Source organism: Acanthochromis polyacanthus, chromosome 22 (genome assembly GCF_021347895.1).
Source record: "Acanthochromis polyacanthus isolate Apoly-LR-REF ecotype Palm Island chromosome 22, KAUST_Apoly_ChrSc, whole genome shotgun sequence".
Lineage (NCBI taxonomy): Eukaryota > Metazoa > Chordata > Actinopteri > Pomacentridae > Acanthochromis > Acanthochromis polyacanthus.
In genome coordinates this window covers 27,038,626-27,061,033 of record NC_067134.1, presented here as the reverse complement: position 1 = coordinate 27,061,033, position 22,408 = coordinate 27,038,626, and the positions used below count along the sequence as shown (strand labels likewise).

The 22,408-nt window shown below is 38.3% G+C and overlaps 1 long non-coding RNA gene across 1 annotated transcript in view; it reads left to right on the top strand.

The window, feature by feature from the left end:
- LOC127532183 (uncharacterized) overlaps positions 1-22,408 on the top strand; it is an 809,822-nt gene that overhangs the window by 706,902 nt on the left and 80,512 nt on the right. The gene's annotated exons all lie outside the window — the stretch shown is intronic.

The following is a 22,408-nucleotide window of genomic DNA, read 5'->3' as shown; positions in this document are numbered from 1 at the left end:
GGAGATGAGCCAGTGAGGGGCGTGAGAGGAGGAGGAGGACTGAGGCTGTGATGTACAAGGTGATGAGGACAGCGACTGGTTTGCAGATTCTGACTCATCGCTTTCTCTTTTCTCCTCCAGAGTGTTCAAAGAGTCTTCGGCGCCTAGAGAAACAGGAGACTCAACAGAATGAATTATTCAGTTTCAAAGGCCACAGAATTTAGAAACCACTGGTAATATATTAAATACTGCTGCATTTACAACAGAAATTATGCCCAGTGAAAACAAAACCTATGTGTGTGTACAACCTCTTCACACCCTTCACTCTTTGCATGTTTTGTCATGTAGATTTTTATTTTTCAATACATTTACAATCAATCTAAACTTATTAACCCGCTAAAAATGAAGGGAAATACTCCTTTACAAATCTCTGCATCGCAAATACTGAAATCTCATTTATTCTGAATCTTTCCGGCATCTTTAAGGATGTATTCTTTCCTTTCCGATGGCGGCTGAACGTGTCGGCTCTGTGTCTGCGTTAGCGCCCTGCTCAGTTTGGTAAAAGTTGCAACAGGAATTTGACACAAGCATGTTTTCACGTTAACAGAAAGTCACACCTAAGGTTCTGACACACTGAGACGGCCTAATTGTGCACATATTGTGTGTAATGTCCGATATAAGAAAGAATATGCAAAAAGCCTTGCTCAGGAAATGACCAAATACTCAACTCAAAATTTCAAATGGTGCAATCACCCTACCACAAAGGCCGGATTTTAGGATGCATGTCATGTCAAATGTCTGCTTTCCGTCTGGCATGATGCTTTTGGTGGTACCTCATGTAGTAATACTCTATCACGTTTTCAAACTATCGCACAATGTATGCTGAAGAGAGGCTAAAAATCGCAATTAGATATTTTACCTAAATCATTCCCAGGTGGTCGTTGACACAGTTTGAAGGTCTCAGGTCCAAAAATCTAATTCTTTGAGCAAAGATTCAAGCGTGACATCTGCACTGCATATCACCCAGCTAGTACCAACCTCACAGTGAAGCACGGTGGTGGCAGCATCATGCCATGGGAGCTTGTGTGCAACAGAAACTGGCGGAATCGAAGGAATCAATCAAATACGCAGAAATCCTTTAGGAAAACGTGCAGGCGACTGGGGCAACAGTTCGCCTTTCATGGCATGGCAAAGAACCAAAGCAAACAGAAGAGAACGCTGGAGCTGCTTCAGGACAAATCTCTGAATGTCAGTGGTGCAGCCAAAGAACAGACTTTAACACCAGCGAATATCTGTGGAGACACCTGAAGACGACAGATCACAGACGCTTACCGCCCAATTTGAAGGAGCTCAACAGAAGTTGCCAGACAAAAAAAAAAATGGGAAATGCCTGAGGTGTGCAAAGACTCAACCGAGAAGGCTGCAGCCAAACAGACTAAGCAGAATATTAGTGCAAATAAGAGGTTTTACTTTACCTTCATGGGTGATTAAGTGTAAGCGTCAAAAAGTGAAGGGGTCTGATTACTTCCTGAAGCGTCGTTAAGATATATTCTTATATTCAGACTAGTCAGGGACACGATTTTAAAAAAATCTAATTAATTTGAGGCTTTTGTAATTCATTAATCACATTTTTTTGTCAAACTGCAATATTTGACACATTAAATAAGGTTTCCAATTCAAAGAAATTTTGGTTGCTAGTTGAATCAGTGAATAGAAACATACATGTTTAAATTTATAACATTTAAAATGGACATATAGAATAAAGTGATTTTGATGATTTAAAGTTGTTTTTTTCTGTTGCATGGAACATTACATCAGCATGAGTGGTTCAAGGAGCTTCAAAAAGTTGAAAATCCACAAATTTATTCTGTTTTCATAGTTTCTGCGTCTGATAAATGGTGTCATTTTGATGGTTCTTTTTTTTTAGGAATGTACATTTTATTATAACCAAAACTATTTTTTTCATAAACTAAAAGTTTCTAATTAAGTTAAAAGACAAACATTTTTGTTGTTTCATTTAGATTTATCTGCATTTCATCTGTCTACTACATTCACAGATTACTGCAAATTCAAAATGCAATTATAGTGATTACATTCAACATTTTAAGACTTTCAGTGTCTTGAAAAGTGGTTGTTTATTATGGGATGGCTACACCGCTAGCCGGTACCAGGACTGTTGTAGCCAACGTTAGCTCTGGTGCTAACAGCAACATGTTCAGCTTGAGGTGATCAGAAAAGTCTTTGTCGCAAAATTTGCACACAACCACGCTTTTATCCAAGCTGCCATAGGGAAGATTTTAGAAGAAAACTTTCCGTCCATCAAGCTTAACGTGGTCTCGTCTTCCTTGACTATTCATCACAAACTTTACTGTGCGCTTACTGCATCCTGTATATCTTCTTCATGGCTGGAAAACAGATTTTTAGTTCATTAGCGCCACCTACTGGGCTGGAGTGTTCATCAGTGTTACCGCCATAGACTATATAAAGATGGACGTAGCATCTGGCTCCAAAATTGAAGCCACCCGGAAGTGTCAAAAACTTGCAATATCACGCCGGCTCCAAAAAGCTTTTGCTCCATAGACCCCAATTCATTTTTGGAAAAAATAAAATTTGATAGACTGATGTTCTACAGCTCAGGATTTTTTTCCCGTTATTTCATGGTCAAAATGAGAGATCAGGTGGCCGATCTTAAAATAAATCAATACTGAATTTTAAATAAATCGTTAAAGTTGGCAGAGCCAGGGGGCGTGGCTATACTTGATTGACAGTCCCATTGACTGGTCCTCCCCCAGTTGCTCTCTGGTCCAGCCTGTTTGATGACGCTTTTTACGTCACTGGCTCCAAAAAAATCCAAAATGGCGACCAGGAAGTAGCAAAATCCGGGCTTCATTTTTTCGGCTTGAAACCAACGGTGACGTCACGGTTAGTTCACGCCTGGTTACCGCTGCATTAAATCGTTATTGAATTAAATAATCCAAATTAACGCATTAAAGTCCCAGCCCGAATTCAGACACAGAGATGTTTTAAAAATGAATTTGAAATTACATAAGTATCCAGTTTTATTGTAGCAACAGAAATACTTACTAATAATGTAGAAAATCTGCACATGAAATTGTGTAATTTCACATAAAAACATATCGTCTAAATGAATAAGCAGAAGAAACACAATCAAAGAACCTAACATAAATATATTAAAACATCCAAAACAACAGGAAGTACTATATAGTAAAAAAAAAAAAAAAAAGCATAGTATGCAACATTAAAGGACGTTAATCGTTTCCAAAGGGCTCGATTCATTTCACTTTTTCTGGATTTGGTTTGAAAGAAGGCACCAAAAAAGCCAAGCCCTTAATAGGCAAAGAGACACAAAAGAACACAAGAGAAAGTAGAAAACTTTCACCAAACAAAATGTAAGCAAAAGACAACTTAGAAACGGTACAAACGTAAGCGCAGCAGGCAGCAGTGACACACATCCATGAAAGCCACTAAGATGGAGGAGGAAGGAGAAGAAGAGGCCAGCGCAGGAGGACGAAGAAAGAGGAGGAGAGGACGGAGGAGAGGGAAAGGAGACAGCAGCAGCAGCCCTCAGTCACCTCCTTCAGGTGACACAGAGTCTGGAAGCAGGGAGGAGAAAAAGCTCGGCTTCAGTTTACAGGTTTACACACGATCCTGAAGCACAGCGAAACTTTAAGTCAGGGCATCCAACATGAGGCCCGCGGGCCAAAAGCGGTCCTCCAGAGGGTCCAATCCGGCCCTCAAAGTGTAAAAATTAACTGCAGATTGTAAATTAGTAAAACTATAAATTTAAAATCATTTCTAGACCATGACAAGTTGTTTGATCATAAAGAAAAAAAAATAGATTGCTCTTTTGTCATCTTGTGTCTCATTTTTTCATATTTTTGTCCTGTTTTTGTGGTTTTTGTCTGATTTTTGTCATCTGTCTCATGTTTTTGTTTCTCATTTTTGTCCTTTCGTGTTTCCTGTTTGTCTTGCTTGTGTTTTTTTTGTCTAGTTTTGTGTTTGTAAATTCTTTGTCATTTTTTGTCTCATCTGTGTCCATTTTTTGTAGCTTTGTAATTTTTTCCAATTTTTGTTTTGTTTCGATTGTCTCATTTTTTTCCAATTTTTTGTCTCGTTTTTGTATTTTTTGTTTTGTCTGACTTTTGTCGTTCGTCTCACATTTTTTGTCGTTTTGTTTCTCACTTGTGGTTTGTTATTTCTGCCATTTTGTTTTGCTTTTGTCATATTTTTCTTGTTTCGTTGCTTTTTGTCATTCTGTTTCTCGTTTTTTGTCATTTTGCGTTTCATTTGTCATTTTGTGTATCATTTTGTTGTATTATTTCACGTTTTGTCATTTTTTGTCTCATTTGTCCATTTTTTGTCCCTTTGTAACTTTTTGTCCAACTCCTTCTCTTTGTGTCTCATTTTGTCGTTTTGTGTCTCATTTTTGTCATATTTTTCCTGCTTGTCTTGTTTTTTGTCTGGCTTTTTTTTTTGATCATACACTAAAATCCTATCTCATTTAGTTCCAGATACCTGTGACTAAATGTTGTGTTCCTCTTTAGACACTCAGAAATTTCAGGTTGTTCATGACGTTTTGAAAAAATATAATTCATTAAATGTGAACTTTTTGGCACGAAAACAAGGAAAAGATTTGGAGTTGTGGTTCTTTATAGGTCATTATGCTGTGATTTTACTGGTCACTGCAGATCAAACTGGGCCAAATGTGGAACCTGGACTAAGATGAGTTGGACATTCCTGCTTTCAGTGATGCTACATGGAAGTCTGAACTTTCACAGACCGTGATTATGTAAGTTTGGGTGATTAGGAGTGTGTTTATTGACCGTTGATGGGGTGTTATTCCAGCGTCACGAGGACACCAGCTCAGCAGAGATGAGGAGTGAACACTGCTGACTGCAATTTATTTCTTAATTACAGATCCCTGATAGCCTATGTCTAATAACAAAATGCCCATTGTCCATTCAAGGCTGTGAAAAGACAGAACCTGAACCCTGGCGAGGAAAGCATATCAGCCAGACTAACACAGGGGAATGAAAGCTTGGACAATAGAGGGATTTATCTGGGAACACACTGAAGCCAATATGCTCTATGAACAAGGCTTTGGGTCACTTTAATTGCCCCAACGTGGGTTAAACTGCTCGGCGACAAAAAGCTACATTTTGCGCTGGATTTAACTGCTAAATCCATTTGATGGCATTCGCTTTGACATTTTAATCTTGATTTAACTTCAATCTCTCTCGACCTCGCCCGACACCGACGAGGCTGGAAGGATTTGGCAGAGACAAGAATTCAGCCCGGCTCTAAACCCATTTGATTTCCACAGAAATACTGTAAAAGGTCAATTGGGATATTGTAATGGTAGATTTTCTCGGCTCGGCCGTTTCAGAAACCGCCACCAGATGGCCAAATAAACAGAGAGGAAGCCTCATTTAGAGCTGACAACTGGGATTACCAACGATCTCTAAGACAAACCTTCAACAGTGAAAAACAAGACCTTACCTGTGACGTTAGTTTCTGCCTGCAGCTCCTGGAGTGTGTTTGCAGAGGGAGGAGGTGGAGCTCTCCTCTTGGTGCTCCTTAAGGTGGATTCTCCAGAACTCTACAGAGAGACAATCATATTTAATTAGTCCACGTGGACCAATTAAGTCCGGCCCAATTTGATCTCAATTGGGCCGGACCAGTAAAATAAGAGCATAAAAACCCACTAATAAAGACAATTTTCTTTGTTTGTGTCTCGTTTTTGTAATTTTGTGTCTCATTTCTGTTGTTTTGTGTCTCGTTTTTGTCAGTTTGTGTCTCATTTTTGTCGTTTATTGTCTCGTTTTTGTCATTTTGTGTCTCGTTTTGCATCATTTTGTGTCTTCTTTTGGGCTAGAGCTTTTTCAGTTTGTCTTATTTTTGTCGAGTCAATTTGTGTTTCATTCTATGTCTTTTTGTTGCATTTGTGTCATTTTTGTTTCTTTGTGTCTCATTTTTGTCATTTTGTGTCTGTCAGTTTGTGTCTTGTTTGTCTTTTTCTGTCTCATTTCTTGTCTTGTTTGCATCTTTTGTGTCTGTTTTATCTTTTGGGTGCAGTTTTTTCAGTTTGTCTCATTTTCGTTTTGCGACTTTTCCATCAGTTTGTGTTTGCTTTGTGCTTTGTGTCTTGTTTGGGCCGTTTTGTCTCATTTTTGTCATTGTCTTGTTTGTCTGTCAGTTTGTGTCTTTTTTTTTTTTTGTGGATAGTTTGTCTGACCTTCCCTGAGAATTTCATCCACATCCGTTTTTTAGCATTGTTGCAAACCGACAAACAGACCAGTTATTGATATCAAACACGATTACAAGTCATCTCATTTATCCTGCAACAGATCGACAAACACTCAACCTCCTAACTGGGTGGAAAGAGAAAAATAAAAGCTGGAACCACCTGAGCTCCTCTGGAGTGGCAGCTGTCCAGGTTGTTGGGGACGCTCTGTGATGCTCCATGGGCGGCTGAGGGCTCGTCTCTTCTTTGGCACATCTGCAGGCAGCGTGTTAGAAGAGGAAACCCCCTCCAGATTCATGGAGTCTCCTATTAGCTGGCTGTGACCAGGAGAAGCCGGAGCACTCACTGCTGCTTCCTACCAACAAGCAAAACTTACAGTTAGCAGAAGAAATCAAACATAATTCCTCCCGCAGCTCGACAACACACCTTTTCATTTCTTCTTCCTTCTTCTGAATAAGCTGAAGAACCCCGAGTTCTCCTTCAGTTTTTTCTCCTTCTTTGGCGTCTCTATGTGAAGTAACAGCCTTCATCAGTAAATTATGCACAGCACAAACGCTGAATGAGCCTCCGCATGCGCTCGTTTCCTCGTGTTACCTTGTAGTGGAGGTGGTGAGATGACCTCTGCTGCTGACAGCTGCTGCAGACAGAAAACACATTCGCCCACGCAGATGATCGGGTCAGATTCTACAATAAGAGCAGATATTTATACAGGAGCGGGCGTACGTAGGAATAAAACGTCTTCAAAATATTATTTTAGAGAAGCTTTGTGGATGCAAGGGTTCTGTGAGAGCAACACGACAACAGATACTAATTTTGGTCGACAAAGTGTCAACAGAGAAGATCCCAGAGTTTACTGAGGCACACGTGGTTAAACTGAGTATATTTACTAAACATATCCAGAATTCATTGAAACAAATGCACACTAGGTTTTCTAATCATCAATGAGCCTTTCAACACCATTAGCTAACACAATGTAGCATTAGAAGTAGTAGTGCAACTTAGTAGCAAAACTAAATTTAAAATAATTTCTACATCTTGACAAGTTGTTTTGATCACAAAGTAAAATACTAGATTGTTCTGTTGTTTTGGGTCTCATTTTTTAATATTTGTCTTGTTTTTATTTTTTTGTCTGACTTTGCCGTTTTTGTCATGTTCACGTTATGTTTTTCGTTTCCTTTTTGTCTCGCTCGTGATTTTGTCATTTTGTGTTTCGCTTTATTCATTGTTTCGTTTGCATCATTTTATGTTTTTGTCTCGCTTCTGTTGTTTGTCCACTTTTTATCGATCCGTTTCTCGATTTTGTCGTTATTTGTTTCGTTGTGTATTTTTTTTCCTAGTTCTTGCCGTTTGTCAATTTTTTTGTAGCTTTGTTGTCTAATTTTTGTCTCGTTTTTGTTTGTTTCTTGTCGTTTGTCTCATCTTTAATAATAAAGTGTAATATTGTCTTTTTTGCTGTTTTTTGTCTTTTTTGTATCTACTTTTGTCGTTTTGATCATAAATTAAAACACTACATCGTTTAATTCCAGATATCTGTGACTAAATGTTGTGTTCTTCGTAGACACTCTGATCTGGAAGTTGGAATGTGGAAATGATAAACTGAAGCTGAATGTTGTTGAAATTTAACTTATTCTTCTCCAGAAATTTCAGGTGCTCTTAACATTTTGTAAAAAGACAATTCATTCTAACTCTACCTGCTTCAGTTATCTTCAGTGAGCGTTGGTCTGGAGCCGCGAGTCTTTGGCAAAAACCTCCCTCAGCCCGTGGTCGTTTAAGGTCTTGCTCAGGTCCAGCGGCTCTTTGGACTGAGCGTCTCTCAGTAAGGAGGTGGTCGCTACTTGAAGCTCACACTTTTCACACACCATGGGCAGCAGCATCTCCAGGGAAGCCTTGGATTCACTCGAACCACCGTCTTATGGGACTTACTGTAGTTGATCAGTAGACGTACTGTAGCCTGCGAAGAGAAATGACACAAGACTCATTTCATGTTCCTTATTGTGAAGTTTGCTGTAACTATTAGGGCTTTTTTGTAACCTCGGCATGTACGGCCTCCTGATCTCCTTCTCCTCCACCCCTCGGGGCTTCAGCACAATCTTCTCAGCTTCCAGCAAGCCGACGGGAGAGTTGGGTTTGAAGCCGATGTTGTTCTGTTGGGTGACAGAACTTCAACGGTGTAGTCGGAGGGATTCAGGTGGTGGCTGGCACAGAGAGTCACCAGAAAGTCCATCACCGGTTTGCTGTACAGAGGAGAAAATGAAATCAAGCAACCACATTCATCCTGGTCTTGCTCTGGTTTGCAGTTCTACAAGGTTTTTCTAGATCAGGGGTGTCAAACATTCGACCCACGGGCCAAAACGGGCCCTCCTTTTTTGTCTGACTTTTGTTTTTTGTCTTTTTTTTGTCTGATATTTGTGATTTTGATCATAAAGTAAAACAGTGTATCATTCAGTTCCAGATAGCTGTGATTAAATATTGTGTTCCTTTGTAGACACTCTGTGATCTGGAAGTTGTAATGTGGAAATGAGGCTGAATGTTGCTGAAACTGAACTTAATTTTTCTGGAGAAATTTCAGGTTGTTCACAGATGTTTTTTGCCAAAACAGACTAATTCCTTAAATGTGAACATTTCTGCTAGCCTAGGCCGGCTAGACAACCCACGGGCAACGAATTTAATCTCTGCCAGGGTGGGGTCTAGGTACCCTCCATAAGGGCTCAGAGGGCTGGGAATTTCTCCTAAAAACTGGCCGGGACCAATCCACCATGAGTGTAGGAGTCAGAAGGCGGGCGTAACTAAAGTGACGACAGAGGCGCGACGATTCTGACAGAAACAAGCCGGCGCACAATAAAGTTATCTTTCGACTCGGCTTTGGCCACAGCCCCTTTAAGAATTCTGAAGCTAAAATTTCAACTTGAAAGATAAACAAAGGCGGCCACTGAAGTGTGTTCATGAGAAGAAAGACGTATTTGACTTATGGCCGACGGGATATGGGCAATCCTTAATATACCAGTTGGCTCCGCTGGTTGGGGAAGGCTAATGGGACTTAAGCCACAATCCGCCGGTGCTCTCGGAACTACGTCAGCCTATTCGTGCGCTGATTGGTTGTATACCTACCCAATTGCTGCAGAGGGATTTGATAGACAACCTTTTAGCCCGCCTCCCTCCCTGTCGAGCTTCCCTAGACCCTTGTGCCGTCAGAAACATGGGTGTAGCATGGCTAGGCTACATTTCTGCACTAAAACAAAGGAACCATTAGGAGTTGTGGTTATTTATCGGTTATTATGCTGTGATTTTACTGATCACTGGAGATCAAACTGAGATAAATGTGAACTAAAATGAGTCTGACACCCCTGGTTCTAGGTCGTATTATAAAAAACTCGTTATGTGGTCTACCTTCCGATGCACCGTGGCCTTCTTCTCCAGCCCTCCTGGTAGAACCACAAACAGTGAATGGTCTCTCTCCAGTGGGTTCATCTGCTCATCCATCTCCAGAAAACTCAGAGGGACACCCAAGATCTGGTGCTGCTCCTTCCGTCAGGTAAACCTCCTGAGAAACAGGAGACATTCCAGCTATTTATGCTTCATAATGGCAGTAAAAACAGATCAAACTTAACCAACACGATCCCCAAGATAGTTCAAGCCATTTTTGACAATCCGGTCAAGTGTCTTAACACTTAAATTCTCTCTCCAGTCATTGATGTAACCAATCAAAATTCATATGTCTGTCAAAATCACATATCTAGCATTTATTTCCATGAAACATGCAGCTCTGCACTGTTGCTTTCTCTTTCAATCGCCCATAAGTCTGCAGCAAAGCTCCACTGTGGTGCTTTTTTTGTTCTTTTTTGCTTAAAGTGTGTCTTCTAGCACATTAAACATGATATGAGCAAGATTTGAAAAGCTTGACTGACTACTATACTGCAGGAACACCTTAAAAAAAATCTATTTTTTACTGTAGGGCTGCATTTTAATCAATTGTTCATCTGTGAATTGCTAAAAAAAAAAATTAAAAACTGAAGAAAATTTGCCCAATTTCAATGCATCTGACATAAAAGTTAAAATATTTATATTCAACATTTATTTAAAAAATCTATTTTTCACCGTAGGGCTGCATTTTAATCATTTGTTCATTTTTAAATTGGCAAAAAAAAAAAAGAAAACTTGCCCAATTTCAATGCATTTGACACAAAAGTTAAAATATTTACATTCAACATTTATTTAAAAAAAATCTATTTTTCACCGTAGGGCTGCATTTTAATCATTTGTTCATTTTTAAATTAGCAAAAAAAAAAAAAAGGAAAAGAAAACTTGCCCAATTTCAGAGCATCTGACACAAAAGTTAAAATATTTATATTCAACATTTATTTTAAAAAATCTATTTTTCACCATAGGGGTGCATTTTAATCATTTGTTCATTTTGAAATTAGCCAAAAAAAATAAAGAAAAAACTTGCCCAATTTCAATGTATCTGACACAAAAGTCCAAAACTCCAAATATTTAGTTGAATTAAAGAGAAAAAAATCTGCAAATATTCACATATAAGTACTTAATATTATCAGAATTATTGCTGATAAAGGACTATTAATCTGCTCAGTGCTTTACATTAATTTAAAGGTAGAACAGTGCTCCTCTTATTAGTCGTTTTAGCTATTTGTGGTAAAATACCAACCCCCTGAGGCAAAACATGGTGTTAAATGTTACCTGAAAATGTTCAAAAAAAATCCAACAACCGAACCGTCTCCACACAGAAACTACAAGAGCAGTGTCCCAACTGTCCCTGAAGAGTGAGCTACAACCACAAATGCTAACTTTGAAACGCTTTCCTGAAAAGTCCGCAGCACTTTTATTTAGACAAATTTACGGACGCTCCTCACCTCCTTCCAGGGATTCAATCGCTTTCTGTCTTCACCTTTGACCTCTCTGTCTTTTTTATTTGTCATTTATTTATGTAAATAAGAGCTTCTTTAAACGCTTCGCTTCCAGTCGACGCCCCTCCACTCTATTCTCGGACCGGAGTGCAGCGGCGCGTGCCACCAGAACAGCTGTGCGGAGGCGCTCATCAACGCGCGCGCGGCCGATGACGCGCACGCGCACACAAAAGAGAGGTGCGACCGAGTCCAAAGTCAACAAACCGTGACGTCATTTGTTCTTAAGCATATATTTATACAAATGTACTTTAACAAAACCAACATTTACAAATAAATATATTTGATACAGAACATTTGTTTCATCTTTCTAGTAAAGTTAATGAGTTTAAAAATCATGAACAAAGTAGAGGTTCAGAGACCTTGTTTATGTTCAAACAGTGGGCTTTTTTTCAACCGGTTCTGGAAGTTCTGTTAAATAAAAGCTGACTTGAAAAGCTAAAAGAATTCTTTCAAAAGTGAAATTATGTGAACAAATAATCTGAAGAAAGTGAACTTGTTGTATAGCTGACATCTGTTAGATTAATAGTACAATAAACAGGCTGTTATTTAATCACTCCTGGTAGTTGTGTTAAATAAAAGTTTGCTTGAATAGCTAAAAAAACTATTTTTCCCCAAAATAACATTATGGTATTAAATAATCTGAATAAATTAATTTCAATGACATCCATCAGATCAATAGATCAATAAACAGGCTGTTATTTAATCATTCCTGGAAGTTCTGTTAATGTTGACTTTCAAAGCTAAAAAAAAAGTCTTTTAAAAGTGCAGTGTTACCAAATAATCTGAAGAAATTAAACCCAATGACATCTGTTAGATCAAAACCACAAGAAATAGGCTGTTATTCAACCATTTCTGCTGGTTCTGTTGAATACAAATTACCTTAAAAGCTAAATAAAATCTAAAAAATTCTGTCAAATGCGCACTATGTCAACAAATAATCTAAAGAAATTAATCCCAATAGAAAGCTGACATCTATTAGATCAGTAGTACAACAAATAGGTTCTTTTTCAACCATTCCTGCTGGTTCTGTTGAATACAAATTTACCTTAAAAGCTAAATAAAATCTAAAAAATTATGTCAAATGTGCACTATGTCAACAAATAATCTAAAGAAATTAATCCCAAGAGAAAGCTGACATCTATTAGATCAGTAGTACAACAAATAGGTTCTTTTTCAACCATTCCTGCCGGTTCTGTTGAATAAAAGTTAACTTTAAAAGCTTGAAAAAACAATAAAAACAACAAAATTACTTCCAGTTCATTACAAAGTACATTATGCTAACAAATAACTTTCTGTGTTCGATCAATAGCACAACAAACAGGCTGTTATTCAACCATTTCTGCTGGCTCTGGTAATACAAATTGACCTAAAAAGCCGAATCAATAATAATAATTTCTGCATTATATCAGCAGTGGTTAAACAACCTGAATTAACTGAACCTGCTGTGCAGCTGACATCTATTAGATCCACTCAGCCTGCCTGCCAGCCATGTTGTTCAGGCAGTAAATAAGCTTACTCTGTTTCTGGAGGAAGAAGGATTAGTGCGTTTAAAGGCAGCGTCTCTTCATGCCGCCACAATCGGCTCTTCACATGTGAATTCATTCATAATTGTTGCGCTTACCTGCGTCCACACATTGTTCCCTTTTAGCGGTTCTGAAGTGGCAGGATGAGGTAGAGAGAGAGGAATTCAGTTCTCCTGTAATCCCTGTTTAGTAGAGGAGTCCGCCACACCTACAGGCCCTGCCCGTCATGTGACAGCTCTGTGTGGGGAGAAAGGGAGGTGGTGGAGGGCGTATCGTGCACGGGCATGCACCTGGTAACCTGGTGAACCAGTCTGCAGTGGGAGAGCTCTTTCCTAGCCACATTAATGTAAACAGATATGCTGCTTAATTTGTAAAAGGCCTCTAATCCACATAATCCTCTCTGTAGGATCTGATTGAATAACTGCCGATCAGCATTCAGACACGCTGGGTTTCACCTTTGAGAGACGCTGTTTGATACTTACTTACTTTAGACTTAGTTTTGGAGAAAAATGGGTTCAAAGTTTTGTGTTTTCAAGGATTCAAAGCACCACTGTAACGCGAGGTTAGAATATGAAAAATAAAAGGGAGGACATAGCTTGCGCTGTCCATTCTTGAGGAATACTGTTTGAGGATGCAAACGACAAAACGACACAAAACGAGAAAAACGAGACAGAAAATGACAAAAATGAGACACAAAATGACAGAAAGGAGACACAAAATGACTAAAACAAGACAGAAAACGACAAAAACGAGATACAAAACGATTAAAATGAGACACAAAATGACAAAAACAAGACACACAATGACTAAAATGAGACAAAAAAGAACAAAAACGAGACACAAAACGACAGAAGCATCAACAGGGTTGTTGTGGGACACATGTTCCATGCATAATAATTACAATTTAAAATATTATGCTGATTAAAAAAATGTTCCCACAATTACAAGAGACATCAATAAACAATAATACCACAAAAAATAGATTTAAACTTAATTTTAGCTGTTTTATTTGGTCATCAGAGGGGTGGAACAAGAGAAAAATGTCATTTTAGGGGGAACTCCAGACTTATCTGGTATTTTAAAAACATTTTCAACATTTTTTTCTACTAGTTTTTTAGATTTGGTCTCAGGACAAAAACATTTACACAACAACTGTATGTTTTAGTATTTTGATTTATTTGAAATGCGATGGGTGGGACGTAAATGTCCTCCAGTTCTGGAATGACCCAATACAGAAAATACTTATTTTTTGTGGGTTGCACCACTCTGCTTCTAACCCCCTCACATATACCTTGGTTTGTTTTTCCAGTAGCACAATGCCAAATTAAATGTTACATTACAGCAATTTCCACCACAGCAGCGACTCAATCGTCCTCAAGGAGAAAATCAGAGACGCGATATCTCACCTGATGGTATTCCAGGATTCAGTGACCTTTCACTTTTGCACAGGACTGCTTTTGCTCCACTGGAAAGTCACACTCTCTCGCTGGAGCTTCATTTTGTGCCTCCACCTCTTTGCATCGCCCTCCTGAAGAGGCGAGTTCATGTCAGTCCACTCAGAGCTGCTGAGGCCTTGTGGGAAATGTAGTGAATCACTGACTGAGACTCAGAGCTCCTGATTCATCTGCATGCAGTAGGTGTGCAGCTACAGGCTCTTAAGTGGGAGGTTTAATCAAATCAAGCACGTGGAGCACATGTCCACGGCGACGTTAATCCTGTAATCTTATTGTGGAGTCTGCTCAGTGAGCTGCAGCAGTAAACAGATGACAGTGTGGCCGTCCAGGTTAACGGACTGACAACGGGCAGACAAACAGGAAGGCCGTTTCGTCACCTCATCGTGTTTTCAAATGGACATGAACACGTGAAACTGCACTGTGGTAAACAGGTGGGACAGGAGTGTCCAACATGAGGCCCGTGGGCCAAAAGCGGTCCTTCAGAGGGTCCAATCCGGTCCTCAAAGTGGAAAAATTACAGAGAAGACATTAACTGCAGATTGTAAATTAGTAAAGCTATAAATTTAAAATCATTTCTAGACCATGACAAGTTGTTTTCATCATAAAGTAACATACTAGATTGTTCATTGTGCGTTTGTCATTTTGTGTCTCATTTTTGTTATATTTTGTCATGTTTTAGTCTTTTTTTATCTGACTTTTGTCATTTTGATCATAAACTAAAATACTATATGGTTCAGCTCCAGGTGACTAAATGTTGTGTTCCTTTGTAGACACTCTGTGATCTGGAAGTTGTAATGTGGAAATGATGAACTGAGGCTGCACGTTGCTGAAATTGAACTTATTTTTCTTGAGAAATTTCAGGTTGTTCACAATGTTTTCTTTCCTTAAATGTGAACATTTTCAGAATGTACCTTTTTGCACTAAAACAAAAGCAAAATTGCAGAGTTGTGGTTATTTATAGATTATTATGCTGTGATTTTACTGGTCACTGGAGATCAAACTGGGCTGAATGTGGAACCTGAACTAAGATGAGTTTGACAACTCTGAGGTAGAAAGTGATCAAATGTGTGATCAAATGAATGGCGTGATGTGAAACGCTTTATTTTTCCGGTTGAAGGAAATCAAAATGACAACAGAATGAGCCCATTTCCCCGTGCTATCCTCATGTAAACTCTATTTCTGAATAGATTTGTACAAACTCAGGAATTTTTTGTCCAGCACTGTTCAATCTGCATTCTATTTTTCAATCTGAGCATTTACAGAAAGGGTGAAACTGTACATATGAGAGCACAAACTCATGTAAACTGACTTTGCTTTTCCAGCTTTTCTGTAACAGGGCCACAGCCAGAGACGGAGGGCTAATTCGGAGCACAAAACAAAGCCAAATGGAAGCCTCTCCTTGGTGCTAAATGACGCGTTACAGCCTAATTCTGACATCCCACAGTCTGAACAAGGCTCCCAAATTCATCACCCTGCCTCTAATGAAATACAAAGTCACAGAGAGCTGCCAGGGAGGACGTCTATGCACTCGGCTTTACTGTTCTGAGCTTCTCATCCGTTCCTTACAGTGCTTTATATTGGAAAACATGTAGCAATTAAGCAATTTCTTTAAATCTGCCTGCCTCGATTGAGAGAATTAATTGGCATTGACTACACAACTGATAGTTGATGCAACTTTGAAAGCTTCCTTTGCTGTTTTTATTTAGTATTATATACACATTAATCAGCCACAACATTAAAACCACCTTCCAAATATTGCACAGGTGAACTTCAGGCCGCCAAAATACGTCCATCAGGCCGAGAACACGGGACCTAAGGTGGAATCTGGTTGGTTTTAGGGTCAGACCCTTGAGTGCTTGGTCAGATTGGGATCTGGGGAGTTTGAAACTTGTCTCAGTACGTCCACATTAGTGCCAGGAGCCAAGGTTTCCCAGCAGAACATTGCACTGTAACTGGATGACCAATATCAGTCATTTCAACTACCTCATTTCAGTTATGCCTGGTGCTCCTCTCCGTTTGATTCCTTTTCATTTGTGAGTGTTGGATTGAGGGTATAACGGCTGCATATGAACCCATTCAATTTCAAAGACACTGGATCCATAGAGCCTTACAAATTTTAATTTGTAAGGCTCTAAGGATTTTTCAGTGAACAGACAATCCTCTATGTTTGGGCTATTTAGTGTCTTCCTGCTAGAGATCAGGTGGTGGAACTCATAGAGCAGATCAACAACTCCCTGTGGAATTCCTGCAGAATAGTTGGCAGCTGTGGTGTAAACTGCAACTTGAGGAGTAATGTTTTGATGAGTTGAAATCAGCATGGCTTAAAAGTGATTTTGGACTCTGTTGTTAATGCAGAACTAAGCTAAATTTGCTGTCTCCCTCATGACCTCCAGCTCACATTAGCATAAAACTCAACTGAGCTAGCTAGTGCTAAATTAGAATTTATAAGAACTGCAGTCAATTCCGCCTGAAATTACTACTGAAGATGTACCCAAAGTTAATGGAATGCTGTTCTTGAACTGTTTGGAGTACATGCATCGTTCTGGTCTCATTCGAAAGCTGACAACCTGAATTTTCACCCAGTGCAGTCAGAATTACTCTTAAGTGCTACTGGCACAGAGTATTTTATGTTGGAACACACTGAATTAGGATGATTTTTTTTCCCGCCTGAATTATTTCCCTAAAAAAACACCTGAAAATAAGTGTGGCAGCACTGTGACAGCTTGAAAACACAATAGGACAACAGCCTGAGGTCTTACCTAGTTCAGGTCAAAATTTCATAGCAATACTACAAGAAATGAGTGTTTCACACATGTTTTTGTAGGGCTATGCCCAGGCGTTGGCCTGGAGAATCACCTTTGGCACATCCTGGCACAGCCTTGGCACAATGGTATATTTTTGTTTTTCAGTCCGTTTGGACATTATTTTCACCCAAAAAACACAAAAACAACTGGGGAGCACGAACACAGCAGAGGTGTCTGTCTTCACACCGATCTGCTGGACAGCGCCTTGTCATTCCTTATATACTTGTTTTCAGCAGCTCATTGGCTACTAGACCTGTCAATCACAAGTTTCCTCAAACGTGATTTGCTCAGTCACTACAAACGGGAACGGGTCGTGTCCAATTTTGTCATTGTAGTCAACGGTTGGCTGTTTAGCCCTGCAAGGCCGCCCAAAGTCACTTGATTGGTTGAAATGAGGTGTCAATCAAAAGTTTAGAGTTCAGCGGCCATTTTGAGAACAACAGATCGCTAAAATATTTTTTCTACATAAAGATATGAAGAGAAATACAGGGAGTATGGGACGCGCAGCGCGACGTGCGCGTGCACGAAAACTAGCTATTTGTGGATTATTTACTGATTTCAAGACATGTTTTGGACAAAATATTTTACTGGCTGGTTTTGTCTGGATGTCCAAGGTTGGATGATGGCCGTTTTTGTGGAATATTTTCATCTGTGACGAGTTATGAGCCGTCAAAGGTGAGTTATGCTGTTTACGTTATTTGTTGTTTGTTGGAAAAATGTGTTTATATTACCCGCTGTGGTAATCACATCTGAAAGTGGTTTATACCGGCGGATTCATGAGAATCTAAGCTTTCCATGGGTGTATAATGTTTCTATCATCGAGTTTGCAGCTTCGGTAAATTTAGCAAAATACTTTTGCACATCTCAAAACGGCCCGAATACGGGCCGCTGAAGTTTAACCTAAATGCTCTGTGTGGTGACGTTATACTAGATACACATGTGTGAATAAATTCTGTTTTCATTGCAGCTGTTGCTCTGTTCAGATCTTCTTCTGATTGGTTGAGAACCGTTTGGAGATATTTTAGACCAGGGATGTCAAACTCATTCCACAAAGGGCCGGTGTGGCTGCAGGTTTTTGTTCCAACTAAGCAGCATCACACCAGACCTGAGTCATTTAATCAACTGATCTCAGTCTGCAGACAGGTGATTGGTCAGACTGTGTGCTCTAGGCCATTGGTTCTCAACCCTGTTCCTCAGGACCCCATGTCCTGCATGTTTTAGATCAGGGGTGTCAAACTCAGTTCCTGGAGGGCCACTATCCTCTATGTTTTAGATGTTTCCCTCTTCCAACACACCTGATTCAAATAATCAGCTAATCATCAAGCTCAGCAGAAGCCTGATAACGAGCCTGATCATTTGAATCAGGTGTGTTGGAAGAGGGGAAACATCTAAAACATGCAGGACAGTGGCCCTCCAGGAACGGATCTTGACACCCCTGTTTTAGATGCTTCCCTGCTCCAACACACCTGACTCAAATGATCAGCTCGTCATCAGGCTTCTGCAGAGGCTTGATGACGAGCTGATCATTTGAGTCAGGTGTGTTGGACAAGGGAAGCATGTAAAACATGCAGGACATGGGACCCTGAGGAACAGGGTTGAGAACCACTGCTCCAGGCTACAGCATTTAGTTCCAACATATCTACAGCACACAGTCTGACCAATCACCTGTCTGCAGACTGAGATCGGTTGATTAAATGAGTCACATCTGGTGTGATGCTGCTTAGTTGGAACAAAAACCTGCAGCCACACCGGCCCTTTGTGGAATGAGTTTGACATCCCTGTTTTAGACTCTCTGTAGAGCTGCTCACATGTAGTTTCCTGGTGACCTTCAGGTATTTCCTGGACTCAGACTTAGTAAATTAAAGAGCAAAGTCATTTAGAGTGAAGTGAGTCTTAGATTTGCTGTAATTTCAGCTCCATGCAGCAAACAGAGGCTGATTCATGAACACAGACTCTGATTCTGAGCTGAAAATCCAAATCTTAAACTGATTTCTGCCCACTTGCAGTCTCTATTCCAGTTTTTTTAGCTTTGTATTTGTTTCTGGGAATTTTACTCCATCTTTTATTTTATCCTGACCTCATTGTTAATAATTCAGTCTAACTCTTTTATAAAAGCTAAATTATGAAACAGAATCCTGACTCATCTTGTAAATAAAAATAGATCTTTTATGCTTTAAAATCAAATCTATCTTCACACTTGTTAGTTGATTGTTGTCATGATTTTATTTTAACGTGTTTTCCAGTTAAATAACAAAGTAATAAACACCAAATCCTAACAGTCCATAAACTTGTTTTATCCATTTATTCTATTTCTTGTGTTTTTATTTTTCTATTTATCTTGTGTAGTTTATTGTGTATTTTCATTGATTCATTTCTTTTATTCATTCCAACAAACTTATTCACAGTCAGTTCTGTTCCCTATAAAAAATCTAAACACTGTTCAAACTCCAAACATTTCCATTTTATCTTGAATCACGTGACCTGAAGTGCTGCAGATCAGGAAGTCGTGTTGCTTTACAAACATGTTGCCAACATCCTGTATTCTGTGGATTGCTTTACTTCATCATGAAGCAGAGGAGGATTCTCCAGGTCAGCAGCTGGTTTTCCGTTTCAACTTTCCAAACACAACAGCAAGCAGCACAATCAGGACAAGTAGAGAAGTTGATCTGACACAAACTTCAGCTTCGTTCATATCGACACTCTTTAAAAGTCTTCCACTTATCTTAGGGTTGTTTGTCAAAACTTTACTTGTTTCACATTTAATGTTTGGATTATGGTAAGTTGGTGATGGTTCCAGCTGACATCCTGAGCTCCAGAACTCCTGTGGATGATTTCAAGGAGGGGTTTCCATCTCTATATAGAGGCAGTGGCTGCTACCAATGAAAAGAAATCTATCTATCTATCTATCTATCTATCTATCTATCTATCTATCTATCTATCTATCTATCTATCTATCTATCTATCTATCTATCTATCTATAGAGAGAGAGAGAGAGATTGCATAAAAATTCACAAGAATGTAATAAAAGAAGCTCTTGACCCTCCAGTGACTGTTTCACCTCCAATCATATCAAAATCAGTACAGCATATGTATTCTCATCACAACAGCGTCACAAAGGCTCCATTTTAGTCCTAACTAGAGAAGAGAGCAAACTTTCCAGAATGTAGGAGGTTGCGTTACAGAGTCTTGGTGTAATTTATCAGAATGTCCAGCAGGTGGCATAAATCTACAAGAAACGTGAAGGGAGAACAGCACAAAGTATTATTATCTACCAATGTGGGGTTAAAGTGAGTCCACAAGCCTGAAAACAACAGAATCATCTCCATTTCAGTAATCTATAAGTTTTAATGGCATCTTTTATAGAAAAATAATGAAAAATAAAATGTTAAAACCTGCATCTGCAGGCTCAAACACATTTAAACCATCAATAAAATCAAAACAAGTGTGCAAAATAGTAATGCTGTAAAATCCATTGTAAAAATACAACAGCAGTTTTATATGTTTGTTATTGTTCTCTGTTATTTATATCCATATTTATAAACGTTATTTTGGCAATTTGTTTTTATATGTACTGTATTTCAATTTTTGTGTGTTTTATGTTAGCTTGGGTCTTTTCTCGTCATTTTGGACGACATATACATATACATATAAATTATTTATATTTTTGGGTGTCTTTTGCTTATTTCTTTTCTATATTTAGGTTTATATATGTACAATTTTTTTGCTTTAGTTTTATTGTATTTATTTCCTTATTTTTTTCAATGTGTTTATATATATATATATATATATATATATATATATATATATATATATACATATATTATAATTACATATGTATGTATATATTTATACATATATATTTTAGTTTTATTTTATTACATTTTTTGCTCATTATTTCTGTTTGTTTTTATATAAATGCATACATATGTAAACCCAAAAATATCTATATCTCTATAAACCCAAATATAGAAAAAACATTTTAAAAAATGAAGTAAAATAAAACTACACACAACACACTTTTTTGCTTTCTTTTTTGTCGAGACTTAGGTTCATATCTACATTCATATATATAGATATGTATATATATATATATATATATATATATATATATATATATATATTTAAAGATCATTTTAAATAATACTAAACACTTTAAATAATATTAAACACTAAATAATATTAAACACTTTAAATAATATTAAACACTTTAAATAATATTAAAAACTTTAAATAATATTAAACACTTAAGATCATTTTAAATAATATTAAACACTTTAAATAATATTAAAAACTTTAAATAATATTAAACACTTAAGATCATTTTAAATAATATTAAACACTTTAAATAATATTAAACACTTAAGATCATTTTAAATTACAACAGCTCCCTGAGGGCAGGAGGCTGCTGTTTGTCTGAGCTGCAAATAAGTTTTTTTTAACCACAACACAGGTCCTGAAGGGGGTGATTTCAAATGTAGCAAAGTGTGCTGTGAATGAGTCTAAATGCCATGCTATCACGGCACCTTGTGAGATTTATTGAAAGACATAGTATACTCGTTTTTTCTTAGTTTACATAGTCTGACATTTTTAGGTGGTGTACTGCAGGGTGTCCCAAAAGTCTGGACTCATGGGAAAATTCCTTAACTTTTCTTTTATCTCCGCAGATTAAATAAGGCTTTGTCGAAAGAAGAAAGAGCTGAACTGATACTTCTCAGCGGAGGATGGACACGTGGAACGATACGGTCAAGATTAGCTGTAACTTTTAGCCATGACCAGTTCTTTAGTCTGGGCCGATGCATTTGGTCGTCTAGAACAGTGTTTGTCTGTGACACTGTCTGTTTCTTTAAACTTTTTCAATCAGCAAGCCAAGTGGACTCCTCCTTGGATGATGTGCCTTAAATTCATCTGTTATTTTTCCCATATTTGATCTGTGGAAGAAAAAAAAGTGTTAGACACTTCCTATGTGTATTACGATTTTTTTAAATCAACATATTTTCATTGGTTTAATGGTAAACTGTGGTTTCCAGGTTACTTTGAAAACATGAAGTGGCATGCTTGTATTATTGTTGCATGTCTACATAGTGCTGAAATGAACTTGAGACAGGAGAGACTGACGGTGTTTTAACGTGTCAACCTTTCCTTTGTATTGCAGGTGTGGTGATTCTGTTGCACAAGTTGGTAAGACACACACGTTTAAATATGAATGTACAAGTTTACAGGCTTCGTGTGATCAACTGCTCAGTTTAATAGGTCTTGTTTCCTATCAGTTAAATGGAAAACTATGATCCTTCTGTAGAACTCACCTTTCCAGATTTCATAAGACATCCTCGCTTAAATGTAATCGATGTTTGAGGGCAACACATTACTTGACACTTATTTATGTAGAAATGTTCAGTGAATGACCTGGAATCTTTAATGGAAAATTAAAAATGAAAATTATCTTAAGTGTTTAATGTTAAGA